Source organism: Gorilla gorilla, chromosome 20, assembly GCF_029281585.2.
Source record: "Gorilla gorilla gorilla isolate KB3781 chromosome 20, NHGRI_mGorGor1-v2.1_pri, whole genome shotgun sequence".
Taxonomy (NCBI): domain Eukaryota; kingdom Metazoa; phylum Chordata; class Mammalia; order Primates; family Hominidae; genus Gorilla; species Gorilla gorilla.
In genome coordinates this window covers 12,928,478-12,941,288 of record NC_073244.2, presented here as the reverse complement: position 1 = coordinate 12,941,288, position 12,811 = coordinate 12,928,478, and the positions used below count along the sequence as shown (strand labels likewise).

The 12,811-nt window shown below is 49.0% G+C and overlaps 1 long non-coding RNA gene across 1 annotated transcript; it reads left to right on the top strand.

Moving 5' to 3' along the window:
* Positions 1 to 1,774: 1,774 nt before the first annotated feature.
* LOC129528868 (uncharacterized) lies at positions 1,775 to 12,462 on the top strand. The gene is made up of 2 exons (XR_010131888.1): positions 1,775 to 5,657; positions 9,150 to 12,462. It is a non-coding gene; the product is annotated as an uncharacterized lncRNA (long non-coding RNA).
* The last annotated feature ends 349 nt before the right edge of the window (positions 12,463 to 12,811 follow it).

Genomic DNA, 12,811 nt, shown 5'->3' with positions numbered 1-12,811 from the left:
AAGTTCATCTTACTCATCAATATAGAGCTGATTTATCAAGGCAGGAGAATTGGAATAGAGAAAGAATTCAAAACATGCACATTGGCCGGGCACGGTGGCTCACACCTGTAATCCCAGCACTTTGGGAGGCCGAGGAGGGCGGATCACGAGGTCAGGAGATCGAGACCATCCTGGCTAACACGGTGAAACCCTGTCTCTACTAAAAATACAAAAAATTAGCCGGGTGTGGTGGCGGGTGCCTGTAATCCCAGCTACTCGGGAGGCTGAGGCAGGAGAATGTCATGAAGTCGGGAGGCGTAGCTGGCAGTGAGCCGAGATTGCACCACTGCACTCCAGCCTGGGTGACAGAGCGAGACTCCGTCTCAGAAAATACAAACAAACAAACAAAATGCACGGCCCGCTAAATGGGGAACCTGAAAATTTGGAGGCTAGGGTTTTTTAAAGATAGTTTGGTGGGCAGGGAGGCAGGGAACAGGTGCTGCTAATTGGTCCAGGATGCGTGGAAATAAACAGTCCTTGTGTGCTGAGTTTGTTTCTGGGTGGGGGCCACAGGAATCATCCGGTCGTCAGAAATGCAAAAGTCTTTATTTATTTATTTATTTATTTAGACAGAGTCTCTGTTGGGAAAAGGGCTTGTTGGGAAAAGGGCTTGTGGGGTGCCTGTATAAACTGGCCATAAAAATATGGGACAATAAGTTGTGGAAAGCCACAAAAGGCTTCTGAAGAGGAAAGCCTCCTAATTGCCATCATGTTCACATGCTCAGAGCGAGACCTGCTCTCTTATCTGTAAACACTGTGTTCAAGGAGAAAGACACTCCTTTGAAACACTGGAATGTGGACAGACGTGCAGCCTCCTAGTAAAGCCTGCTCCCACTAGCTACTCTCCGATAAGTTAAAGATATGTTGTCTGGGCACAAGGGAGAATCATTTAAACCGCTATTGCTATAGATTACGCCTATGACGCACTGCCTCCCTTTCACTGTTTTGCCCTGAACATCTGCTTCTCAGATCTAAGTGATTGTACTCAATAGTGTGGAGACCAGAGCTCTGAGCCTTTTGCCGCCTCCTACCTCGCATCTGGCCCCCCTGGCTCCCCACCTTTACTCTTAACTTGTCTCTTCTCAATCCTTTGACGCCACCGGACTTAGAGTACCCTACGGGTGGTGTTGAGGCTGGTCCCCAACAGTCTCTTGCTCTGTTGCCCAGGCTGAAGTGCAGTGGCGCAATCTTGGCTCACTGCAACCTCCGCCTCCCAGGTTTAAGCGATTCTCGTGCCTCAGCCTCCTGAGTAGCTGGGATTACAGGCATGCATCACCATGCCTGGCTAATTTTGTATTTTTAGTAGAGATGGGGTTTTACCATGTTGGCCAGGCTGGTCTCAAACTCCTGACCTCAGGTGATCCACCCGCCTCGGCCTCCCAAAGTGCTGGGATTACAGGCATGAACCACTGTGCCTGGCCCAAAAGTCTTAAATGACATCTCAAAAGGCCAATTTTAGCTTCTACAATAGTGATGTTATTTACAGGGGTAATTGGAAGGGTTACAAATCTTGTGATCACCTGAGCAAGGGCTGGTAATCCTTAACGAAGTCTACATCTGAGCAGAATTCAGGCCCTGCTCCTAATCATAACTTGGTGGTCTCTTATTTTTATAAGGCGGTTTAGTTTTAGGAAAGGCTATTGTTATTTAAACTGTAATTAAATTTCTCCCAAGGTTAGCTTGGCCCACACCTAGGAATGACCGAGGAGAGTTTGGAGGTTAAAGGTGAGATGGAGTGGGTCAGGTGTCTTTCACTGTCATAATTTTCTCACTGTTATAATTTTTGCAGAGGCAGTTTGAGGCCCTGCAGATGACTCTGGCCATGTTGACAGCTTCGGGCTCAACCATCCACCGCCCCTTCCCCACTGCAGTCCCCTGACCTCCCTTCCCCTGCTCCCAAGAAGATGGGTCCCGGCTCAACTTCAGCGCTTTTCACCCGCTTAGCTCCTCCCACCCGGCATTGGCTCCTCCCACTTGGCATCAGCTCCTTCGACCGGGGCTTCGACTTCTCCCACCCGACCTCGGCTCCTCCCACCCGACCTCGGCTCCTCCCACGCAGCCTCGGTTACCCTCTCCGCCACCCGCTGGACCTCGGCTTCCAGGGCCCTGCCTCGGTTCGCCCGCCCTCAATCCCGCACTTGCTCTCGGCTTCCGCTCTTTCTGCCCAGCTCGGCTCTCCCGCCCGCCCTCACCCCAGGTGCCACCCTCCCTTCGCCCTCTCTGCCGCGCGACCTCCCGCCCTTGGCGCCGGTGCCACCGCTTTTCGGTCCAGCTCGGATCCTCCTGCCCGGCCTCGGCTCTTCCGCCCAGCCTCGGCTTCCCCCGCCCAGCTTCGGCTTCCTTCGCGCCTGGCTTCGGCTCTTTCCGCCCAGCTTCGGCTTCCCCATCCGTCCTCGCCTCGCGTCCTACCATGGCGCTGCCTGTCCCTCTCTGTCTCCGACCTGAAACTTCCCCTCCCTCCGCCCTGGCCATGGCTCGGCTTCTCCGCCGCCCTTCCCGCTGCTTTTCGGCCCGGCTCGGCTCCTCCCGCCTGGCCTCGGCTCCTCCCATTGGCCTTGGCTTTTCCGGTTCCTCTCGGCCGACCTCGGCTCCCACCACCCGTCTTTGGCTCCCCTCGCCCTGCCTTGGCTTCTCCGCCGCTCCTCGGCTCAGTTCGTTCAGTTCGGCTTTCTCCGCCCGGCTTCAGTTTTCTCCGATTTCGCTGCTTCAGTTCGGCTCTTTCCGCGTCTCCCTATGGTACCCTGGGCTCGGCGTGGCTCTGGGTCTGGTTGGGTCCTTGTCTTAGTCCGGGGGAGTTGCACTAATTGAGTTCCCGTCATTATGATATGGAGGTGCCAGTGTCTCCACATCCTGGCCAATCTGTTATCTTTTTAAAAGAAAAAAATTCCTGATCAATGAAAAAGGGAATCTCAATGTATTACTTCCCATTTTTCTTAGGAGAGCCACTTGTATTTCTGTGAACTGTTAGCATTTGCTCCTTTCTCTAACTCTTGGTCTTTCTCTTACTGCTTCGTAGGAGTTCTTGAATACTAACAAATTATTATGAGCAATGTTCAAGCATGGAAATAATTTTTGAAAAAAATGTACAGGAACATTCATCAGTAACATTTTACTATACTTTGTCATATACATCTCTGTATCATCCATCAATTCATCTTTTTAAATGCATTTTGAAGTAGGTTGCAGATAGCTTACATATCATTAATTAGAGTTCAAAATTTGGGGCTGGAAGATCTAAGGTGGCTCATTCCCCTGGCTAGCAATGTGGTGCTGGTGAGTTGGTTACTGGTTACGGGGCTGTTTGAGTCTCCTCATGGCATGGCGGATGGCTTCTCCTAGAGAAAGAGCAATAGAAGAGACCAAGGAGGAAGCTTCAGTGTGTCTTATGACCTAGCCTCAGATGTCACATGCAACAGTGCTGTATTGATCATATGGGTCGTGTATGATTCCATATTGGAGGTGGGGTACACAGGACAGGAATATCAGGTGGCAAGGGTCTTTGGTGAGCATTGTGAAGGCTAGTCAACACACCCACCTTTCCTTCAGACTACCTCTTTTCATCAGCCCGGAATCTCTTTTTTTGTGCTGGAGTGCCTGATCCGATTGTAGCTGTTTGAGGCATCTGGAATTCATGGCCGGGTTTAGAACAACTTGGAAGGTCTCCTTTCCCCCTCTTCTCTTTCTTTTACCCTTCTCCCCTCTCTCTTCCTCTCAGCCTCGCCCCCAACTCTAGTCTTTCTTTGCTTCTAGAGAGCGAGCAGGAGATGCTCTGAGAGTCAACTGGGAATGCAGCTGATAAGGGTCTGCTGGGTGCAGGAAATGTTGGAAGGTTTGCTTGCTGGGCTGTATCACCTCCTGTATTATGGGAGCTTAGAGTATATGCCAGCTTGTCAGGACTACCATCGTCTTCCATGTTCTGAGACTGGAGTACCCAACATTCCCCTAGCAGGGGACACTTGGCTTGATGGGGCTCTATCAATCTATATTGTGAGGGTAGAGATATTCATATTGCAAGGGGAGGCTGCAAGAGTTGCCTGCTGGGGCTAAGATTATTCCTTATGTTTGGGATAAAGGAGGGGTCACCGCAGGGGCAGTCAACTCATGTTGGGGGAGACGGGATTTGCATTCTGGGCTCCCCTCCTCGTTTATGTTAAGGGTGTTGGTTGCTGATGCTTCTATTAACTCTTACTTTGGGATAATGGGAAGAGAGATAGTTTTCTGGGGTATGAGTTTGTCACTTATGTTGTAGAATCTGGGGGGCTGCCTGTTGAGATTCTGACCATTGCTTGTTTTGGGTGTCATTGCTGGGGATACTTATTTATAGTCTTGGGAAGACAAGGGATGCATGTTGCAGCGGTAGTGGGTAAGAATGGTGGCATTTGCTGGAGTTCTTTTTTTTTTTTTTTTTGAGACGGAATCTTGCTCTGTCTCCCAGGCTTGAGTGCAGTGGTGTGATCTTGGCTCACTGCAAACTCTGCCTCCCGGGTTCAAGTGATTCTCCTGCCTCAGTCTCCCGAGTAGCTGGGACTACAGGCACGTGTCACCACGCCTGGCTAATTTTGTATTTTTAGTAGAGACAGGGTTTCACCATATTGGTCAGGCTGGTCTCGAACTCCTGACCTCGTGATCCACCCGCCTAGGCCTCCCAAAGTGCTGGGATTACAGGTTGAGTGCGTAGAGGATTGAGGGTTGATTGGTTTTTGGAGTTTCCATCATTAATGTAGGAGCGATAAGGGGAATCACTTGGCGAAGCTTTCATTGTCTCTGATGTTGGAGGTAACTGGAGGGCCAGTGCCTGGGGCTTCCATTTTTTTCTAGTGTTGAAGGGTCAAGAGCATTTATCAGATAGAGGCCTTACTGTGTATTGTTTGGGGAGAGGATGGAGGGATTATTGGATGGGGTTCCACTTATCTCTAGTTGGGGAGGGTCATATTCTGGGACTCCCCTTGCCTGTACTATTGGTATAGACTGGGTAGGCCATTGGGCTTGGAGTCCCCATTCTTTAGTGTTGAGGGGCATCTGAAGGGGTCATTTCAGGGACTTCTGTTATAGTTTTGGACGTGACTGAGGGGTGCTTGCTGGAGTAGTTTTGCGATGACGGAGGTCTTCATGTTTGGACTCCATCTTTTGTGTTTGTAAGTGATTGAGGGGTGGAGATCTGGCATCCTGTTGCCTCTTGTTTTGGGGGTGACTGGTGGTTACCTGCTAGGGCTTCTGTCAGCTCTACTGCTGTATGCAGATTGTGAGAATCACTTGCTGGGGCTTCCATAATCTCTAGTCTTAGGGGGACTGGGAAATGGCTTGCCATGCTTTCTATTATCTCTAGTTTTAAGGGACCAGTTCAATGTGATTTAAAACTCTTTTTATTTGAAAAAAAAAAAAAAATTAGGGCTAGACACGTTGGCTCACGCCTATAATCCTAACACTTTTGGGAGGCCAAGGCAGATGGATCACTTGAGGTCAGGAGTTCGAGACCAGCCTGGCCACCATGGCGAAACCCCATCTCTACTAAAAATACAAAAATTAGCCGGGCGTGGTGGTGCACACCTGTCGTTGCAGCTACTTGGAGGCTGAGGCAAGAGAATTGCTTGAACCCAGGAGGCGGAAGTTGCAGTGAGGTGAGTGTGGGCAACAAAGTGAGACTCCGTCTCAAAAAAAAAAAAAAAAAAGATTTAGACGTATAAAAGTGTTAAAACTATACAGGCTTGATTTATACAGTCAATATTTATTTGTATTTGCTCACATTTTATCTTTCCTGATTATCCTTATATATTTCTGGAGTTGCTTCCACATGGAATAATTTTCCTCCAGCCCCAAAACTTTCCTTCTTTCTTTCTCCTTCCTTCCTTCCCTCCCTCCCTCCTTCCTTCCTTCTTTTTTTTTTTTCGAGACAGAGTCTCGCTCCATCGCCCAGGCTGGAAAGCAACGGTGCGATCTCAGCTCACTGCAACCTCCACCTCCTGGGTTCAAGCGATTCTCCTGCCTCAGCCTCCCAAGTAGCTGGGATTATAGGCGCCCGCCACTACGCCCAGCTAATTTTTTTTTTTTTTTTTGTAGTTTTAGCATAGATGGGGTTTTGCCATGTTGGCCAGCCTTGTCTCGAACTCCTGACCTCAGGTGATCCACCTGCCTCAGCCTCCCAAAATGCTGGGATTACAGGTGTGAGCCACCGTGTCTGGCCCAAAACTTTCTTTAGTGTTTCTTGAAGTGCAGTTCCGCTGGTGATGAACTATGTTGTTGCTGAAACACCAGGGGTTCAATCTAGGTCCTGCTGCTCACCACTGCACAGAAAGCCTATTGCTGAGACAATGAGTATTGCCAAGGAAGAAGGCTTTAATCAGCTGCTGCAGCTGAGGAGGTGGGAGAACAATCTCAAATCCATCTCCCTGACCAACTAAAATTGGAGGTTTATATAGCAGGGAAGAAATGTTACCATGTGTGGGAATACAGGAATTAGGGAAGGGTAAGGAAGAGGAGTTGGTCAACAGGAAGCAGGTGGTCAGTTAGGCAATCATGATGGGTGATGGGTCTGATGTCTCACTGTACAAATGCAGTATTCTGGTGAGTTTCAGCTCCTAGATACTATCTGGGAGGCCTGATGGTTGGTTTCCTGAGAAAGGAACTCAGATAAGATAAATGTAACTTTCTTAAGTTTTAAGATTGGGAAGATCAATTTGTTTGTTTATTCAAGGAAACCATAAACATCAGCAATATGGGAAAATTGGGCCAGTTTCACTTTCAGGTATTTAAAAGAAAAATCTATTGGATTTTGGATATCAATTCTTGTCCTTCACTTGGCGATAAGTTCATGTCCCTACATAAGATACAAAGGGGGCCGGGCGCGGTGGCTCCCGCCTGTAATCCTAGCACTTTGGGAGGCCAAGGTGGGCGGATCACAAGGTCAAGAATTCAAGACCAGCCTGGGCAACATAGTGAAACCCCGTCTCTACTAAAAATACAAAAATTAGCCGGGTGTGGTGGCGTGTGCCTGTAGTCCCAGCTACTCGGGAGGCTGAAGCAGGAGAGTCGCTTGAATCCAGGAGGCGGAGATTGTAGTGAGCAGAGATGGCGCCATTGCACTCCAGCCTGTGTGACAGAGTGAGATTCCATCTCAAAAAAAAAAAAGAGATACAAAGGAAGCTACTGTTGGGATAATGTCATTTGGTCATATTCCCATCAGAAACCTTAAGCTTTGGCCACAACCAGGACTCTTCATATAAAATGGTGATGGTTGTGGTGACGGTGGTGGTGGGGAACCAGGGAAAAAGTGGAAAAAATTAAAAGATTTTTTAAAAAACCAAACCCAAAGCATAGCTGTCTTCTATTCCTGCTTTGGGACCTGGTCTTCAGGACTGAATTTAATTCTTCCACATCCATTCCACATTCTGCTTTCTCTCTGCCAGTCCCTTATCTGAATGGATTTTTATTATTATTTTTTTTGGGATGGAGTCTCACTCTGTCACCCAGGCTGTAGTGCAGTGGCGTGATCTCGGCTCACTGAAAGCTCTGCCTCCCGGGTTCACGCCATTCTCCTGCCTCAGCCTCCTGAGTAGCTGGGACTACAGGCGCCCACCACCGTGCCCAGCTAATTTTTTTGTATTTTTAGTACAGACAGGGTTTCACTGTGTTAGCCAGGATGGTCTCAATCTCCTGAGACCAGCCCTGAATGGATTCTTTACCCTGATAGAGTGATCTTATCTCAGATCAGGTTTTCTGGGAACAGATTTTGTGCTGGCAATTTTTTGTTTATTAGATAAAACTCCTGGGAACAACATCTTTAAAGGCATGCGAGAAGTGGAGGGGACAGATGAGGCTGACATTTAACTTGTCAACTGAGGCTGCCATTGATCCCACAGGGAGTTCTGGTGCTGGGGTTGCCCTTCAGGGGTGTCCTACATTGAAACGAAGGCACTGGACCTTTGTACCCCCTACATCAACTAGTCACTGGAAGTAGGCAACCCCTGGAGAGAGAGCATAATCTTGGGTTGGGCACTTTCCTCTGGGCCTTGGGGAGTTCCCAGAGAGGACAGCAGCATCACCATCATCAGGCAACACCTCCAGCAGCTAGGGGAGTGCCTTAGTCTTTTCTTTTTTCTAGACAGAGTCTTGCTTTGTCACCAGGCTGGTGTGCAGTGGCAAGATCTCGGCTCACTGCAACCTCGGCCTCCCAGGTTCAAGCGATTCTCCAGCCTCAGCCTCCTGAGTAGCTGGGACTACAGGCACGCACCACCACGCCCAGCTAATTTTTTTTTTCTTTTTTTTTTGAGACGGAGTCTCACTCTGTCGCCCAGGCTGGAGTGCAGTGGCACCATCTCGGCTCACTGCAAGCTCCGCCTTCCAGCTTCACGCCACTCCTGCCTCAGCCTCTCGAGTAGCTGGGACTACAGGTGCCTGCCACCACGCCTGGCTAATTTTTTGTATTTTTAGTAGAGATGGGGTTTCACCGTGTTAGCCAGGATGGTCTTGATCTCCTGACCTCGTGATCCGCCTGCCTTGGCCTCCCAAAGTGCTGGGATTACAGGTACGCCCAGCTAATTTTTGTAGTTTTAGTAGAGACGGGGTTGCACCATGTTGGCCAGGATGGTCTTGATCTCTTGACCTCATGATCCACCTGCCTCGGCTTCCCAAAGTGTTGGGATTACAGGCGTGAGTCACCACGCCTGGCCTGAGTGCCTTAGTCTTAAAGGAAGAATCTGGGAAATATGCCACTGAAACCATGCCTAAAGTGTTAAAGCAAAGACTAGCAGAAATTCTTGATGTGTTGGAAGCTGGTTCCTTCTGGTGGGTTCGTGGTCTCACTGACTTCAAGAAAGAAACCATGGACCTTCACTCTTAAAGATGGCACGGACCCAAAGAGTGAGCGGTAGCAAGGATTACTGTGAAGAGCAAAAGAACAAAGCTTCCACAGCTTGGAAGGGGACCCAAGCTGGTTGCGGCTGCTGGCTGGGGTGGCCAGCGTTTATTCCCTTATTGACCCCTCCCATGTTCTGTTTCTGTCCTATCAGAGTGCCCTTTTTTCAATCCTCCCTGCAATTGGCTGCTTTTAGGATCCTGCTGATTGGTGTGTTTTACAGACTGCTGATTGGTGCATTTTACAATCTTCTTGCTAGCTACAGAGCGCTCACTGGTGCGGTTTACAATCCTAGCTACAGAGTGCTGATTGGTGTGTTTTACAATCCTCTTGTAAAACAGAAAAGTTCTCCAAGTCCCCACTCGACCCAGGAATTCCAGCTGGCTTCACCTCTCATTGAGTTTGCAGGATGGCAGGTAAAAAAAGAAATAACTTGCTAAAACGCTGAATCTGCCTCCACTTGTAACAAAACTGCCTAAAATCTGTGAGAACCAATATGGCCAAATGGAGTTTGTGCAGAATGAGCTTGCTGACGTCACAGTGCAAATTTCCACCGCGTGTTTCATACAAACTCCCTTGAGTTAGTATGGCTTTGCACATGGAACCCATGAGGAGGCATGAAGAGATCATTGCACCTGCCTGAGGACTGAACAGACCTTTCCTCCCACCAATCGCCTGCTAATCCCAGGATCCACGCCCTACACCTTTTCTAAGAAAATTACTGCCTTAAAGTCAGCATAAGACAAATTTGAGCTGGACTCCTGTCTCCTTGTTAACTTGCAATACAAACAAACCTTTCCTTTTCTCAAAAATCTGATGTCATAGTATTGGCTTCTAGCACATTGGGTGAAGAGCTCTTTTGCTGGGTAGTGCCACCACTGTACCTACTGTGGTCCACCATGTGTGCCACTCAGATGCCCTGGATTCATTTTGTTTTTGTTTTTGAGACAGAGTCTCCCTCTGTTGCCCAGGCTGGAGTGCAGTGGTGCCATCTTGGCTCACTGCAACCTCTGCCTCCTGAGTTCAAGTGATTCTCCTGCCTCAGCCTCTGGAGTAGCTGGGACTATAGGCATGTGCCACCACGCCCAGCTATTTTTTGTATTTTTAGTAGAAATGAGGTTTCACCATGTTGGCTAGGCTGGTCTCGAACTCCTAACCTCAAGTGATCTGCCCACCTCTGCCTCCCAAAGTGTTGGGATTACAGGCGTGAGCCACTGCGCCCGGCCCCAGGATTGTTAAAGTAAGTGACCTCAGGATCCAGGTTGGTCGCGTTGCCTGGAGAAACTGACAAGAGGAAGATCAGTGGGACAAACTGTAGACAGCCCTTTCCACCTGAACAAGTCTCAGAGATGCAATTGATGCTTATCACACTCCTTTACTTGCACCTTCCAGATTCCCTTTACCCTTGACTAGGGTGAAAATTCTAGATTTCCTTCTCACCTAGATCCTGCTGTTCTAGGTGGCTTACCTGGAGAGCTGCTCCAGATCCTTATGCCTACGGGGTCTTCACCATGCTCTTCTCAGGACATAGCTGGTGAAATTTGTTTATCTTTTTCTTTTTTGGAGACAGAGTCTCGCTCTGTTGCCCAGGCTGGAGTGCAGTGGTGCGATCTCGGCTCACTGCAAGCTCCGCCTCCTGGGTTCACGCCATTCTCCTGCGTCAGCCTCCCAAGTGGCTGGGACTACAGGCGCCCGCCACCACGCCCGGTTAATTTTTTTGTATTTTTAGTAGAGACAGGGTTTCACCATGTTAGCCAGGCTGGTCTCGATCTCCTGACCTTGTGATGTGCCCGCCTCGGCCTCCCAAAGTGCTGGGATTACAAGCGTGACCCACCGCGCCTGGCCAAAATTTTTTTATCTTTAAAATTGGGGAAAAAATAATAACAGACATCCCAATGGATTCCGTGAATGCCAAATGTTTTCCTCCCTGCACTCATCATGTAACAGCAGCCTCAGATTCTATGGATGATAGCATTAATTACCTAAGTCAGTATGGTGACTTCTTTCCTTGTGTGCTGGTCTCATTGAAGTCACAGTTTAACATCCGATGAGACTCTTACTGTGTCTCTTGGTGGACGTGTTCCCCTCTGGGAACCAAGTCCTTTAGGTTCTCTTTTTTCTTTTTTTTTAGATGAAGTCTTGCTCTGTCACCCAGGCTAGAGTGCAGTGGTGTGATCTCGGCTCACTGCAATCTCCGCCTCCCGGGTTCAAGCGATTCTCGTGCCTCAGCCTCCTGAGTAGCTGGGATTACAGGCGCCCACCACTGTGCCTGGCTAATTTTGTATTTTTAGTAGAGACGGGGTTTCACCATGTTGGCCCGGCTGATCTCAAACTCCTGACCTCGTGATCCACCGACCTCGGCCTCCCAAAGTGCTGGGATTACAGGGGTGAGCCACTGAACCCGGCCAGGTTAATTATTTCTTGTGCTTTCCTCCCCAATGGCTCTATTCCTCATCCTATACAGGAAACACTGGTGTTGGCAACTATGTTAGGCTTCATCGGGGAGTATCAATGCATGGACACCACCCCAGGGTAGCTGAGCAACTGATAGAATTCCTGGGCTTGGATATGAACCTTCCATCCAGGTGATGGGCATGAGTAGATTCTGAGAAGCAAAAGGAGTGACCAATACTGGGTATCTTCCATTCGCCCCAGCAGATTCACCTCCTCTACCCTGCTGTACTTGGGATGATTAGTTACTATGAACGTTATCAACGAACTCCCTTACCTTATTGGCTTTTGGTTGAGTTTGGCAAATGGGGAACCCAAATATGATATAAGAATGAAGGACAAGGAGGGCTGGCCCTGGCTATTTCTTTCTCTTTTTTTTGGGGGGGGGGGGATGGAGTTTCACTCTGTCACCCAGGCTGGAGTGCAATGGCATGATCTTGGCTCATTGCAACCTCCACCTACCAGGTTCAAGCAATTCTCCTGCCTCAGCCTCCCAAATAGCTGGGACTACAGGCGCATGCCACCACACCTGGCTGGTTTTCGTATTTTCAGTAGAGAATGGGTTTCATCATGTTGGCCAGGCTGGTCTTGAACTCCTGATCTCAAGTAAGCCACCCACCTTGGCCTCCCAAAGTGCCAGAATTATAGGTGTGAGCCACTGTGCCTGGCCGACCCTTACTATTTCTTGCAGAACTCGAGGCTGGATGTTGCCCCTCACTGACCTCCTGTCAGCTCCTGGAATGCAGCCCTCTCCTCGCTTGAACAACAACTTGCAGTTCTCTTCCTTTGTCCCTTCAGGCTTATGGGTGTCCTACGATCTGCCATTTGTTTGGAAGCTGGAGAACCAAGAAAGCTGGTAGTCTTGCTCCAGTCCAAGCTCAAAGACCTGAAAACAGGGGAGCCAACAGTGTAAACCCCAGTGTGAAGTCCAAAGGCTTGAGAACTGGGAGGGCCAATGGTGTAAGTTGCGAGTCTGAGTCTGAAGGCTGGAGAACCAGAAGCACCCATATCTGAGGTGGGGAGAAGACCGATGTTCCATTTCAAGTATCTTTTGTGGTTTCCCTACATCCTGTTCACAATTCTGTGAGTAGTCCCTTTATATAAACTGCGCTTGAATCATCCCAGTTGACGTGTGTGTCAACTGTTTCCTGCTGGGACTCTTGATATTCCAACTTCCTGAACATGTAAGGAAAAGCCCTAACAATGACCTATAAAACCCCACAAGATCAGGATCTGCATCTCCGATTACCCTCTAATCCCTGAATCCCTATTTTACCTGAGTCATACTGGCCTCTGTGCTGTGGGTCTTTGCATGCCAACAGTGCTCTTGCCACAGAAATTCACATTACTCAAGTTCCTACTCAATAGTCTCTCCTCAAATGCACCTTAACTGGGGGCCTTTCCCTTCCTATGCTATATAAAATGGCAAGTCCCCAGCCCTCCATAACTCTCTCATAATGCTTTATTTTT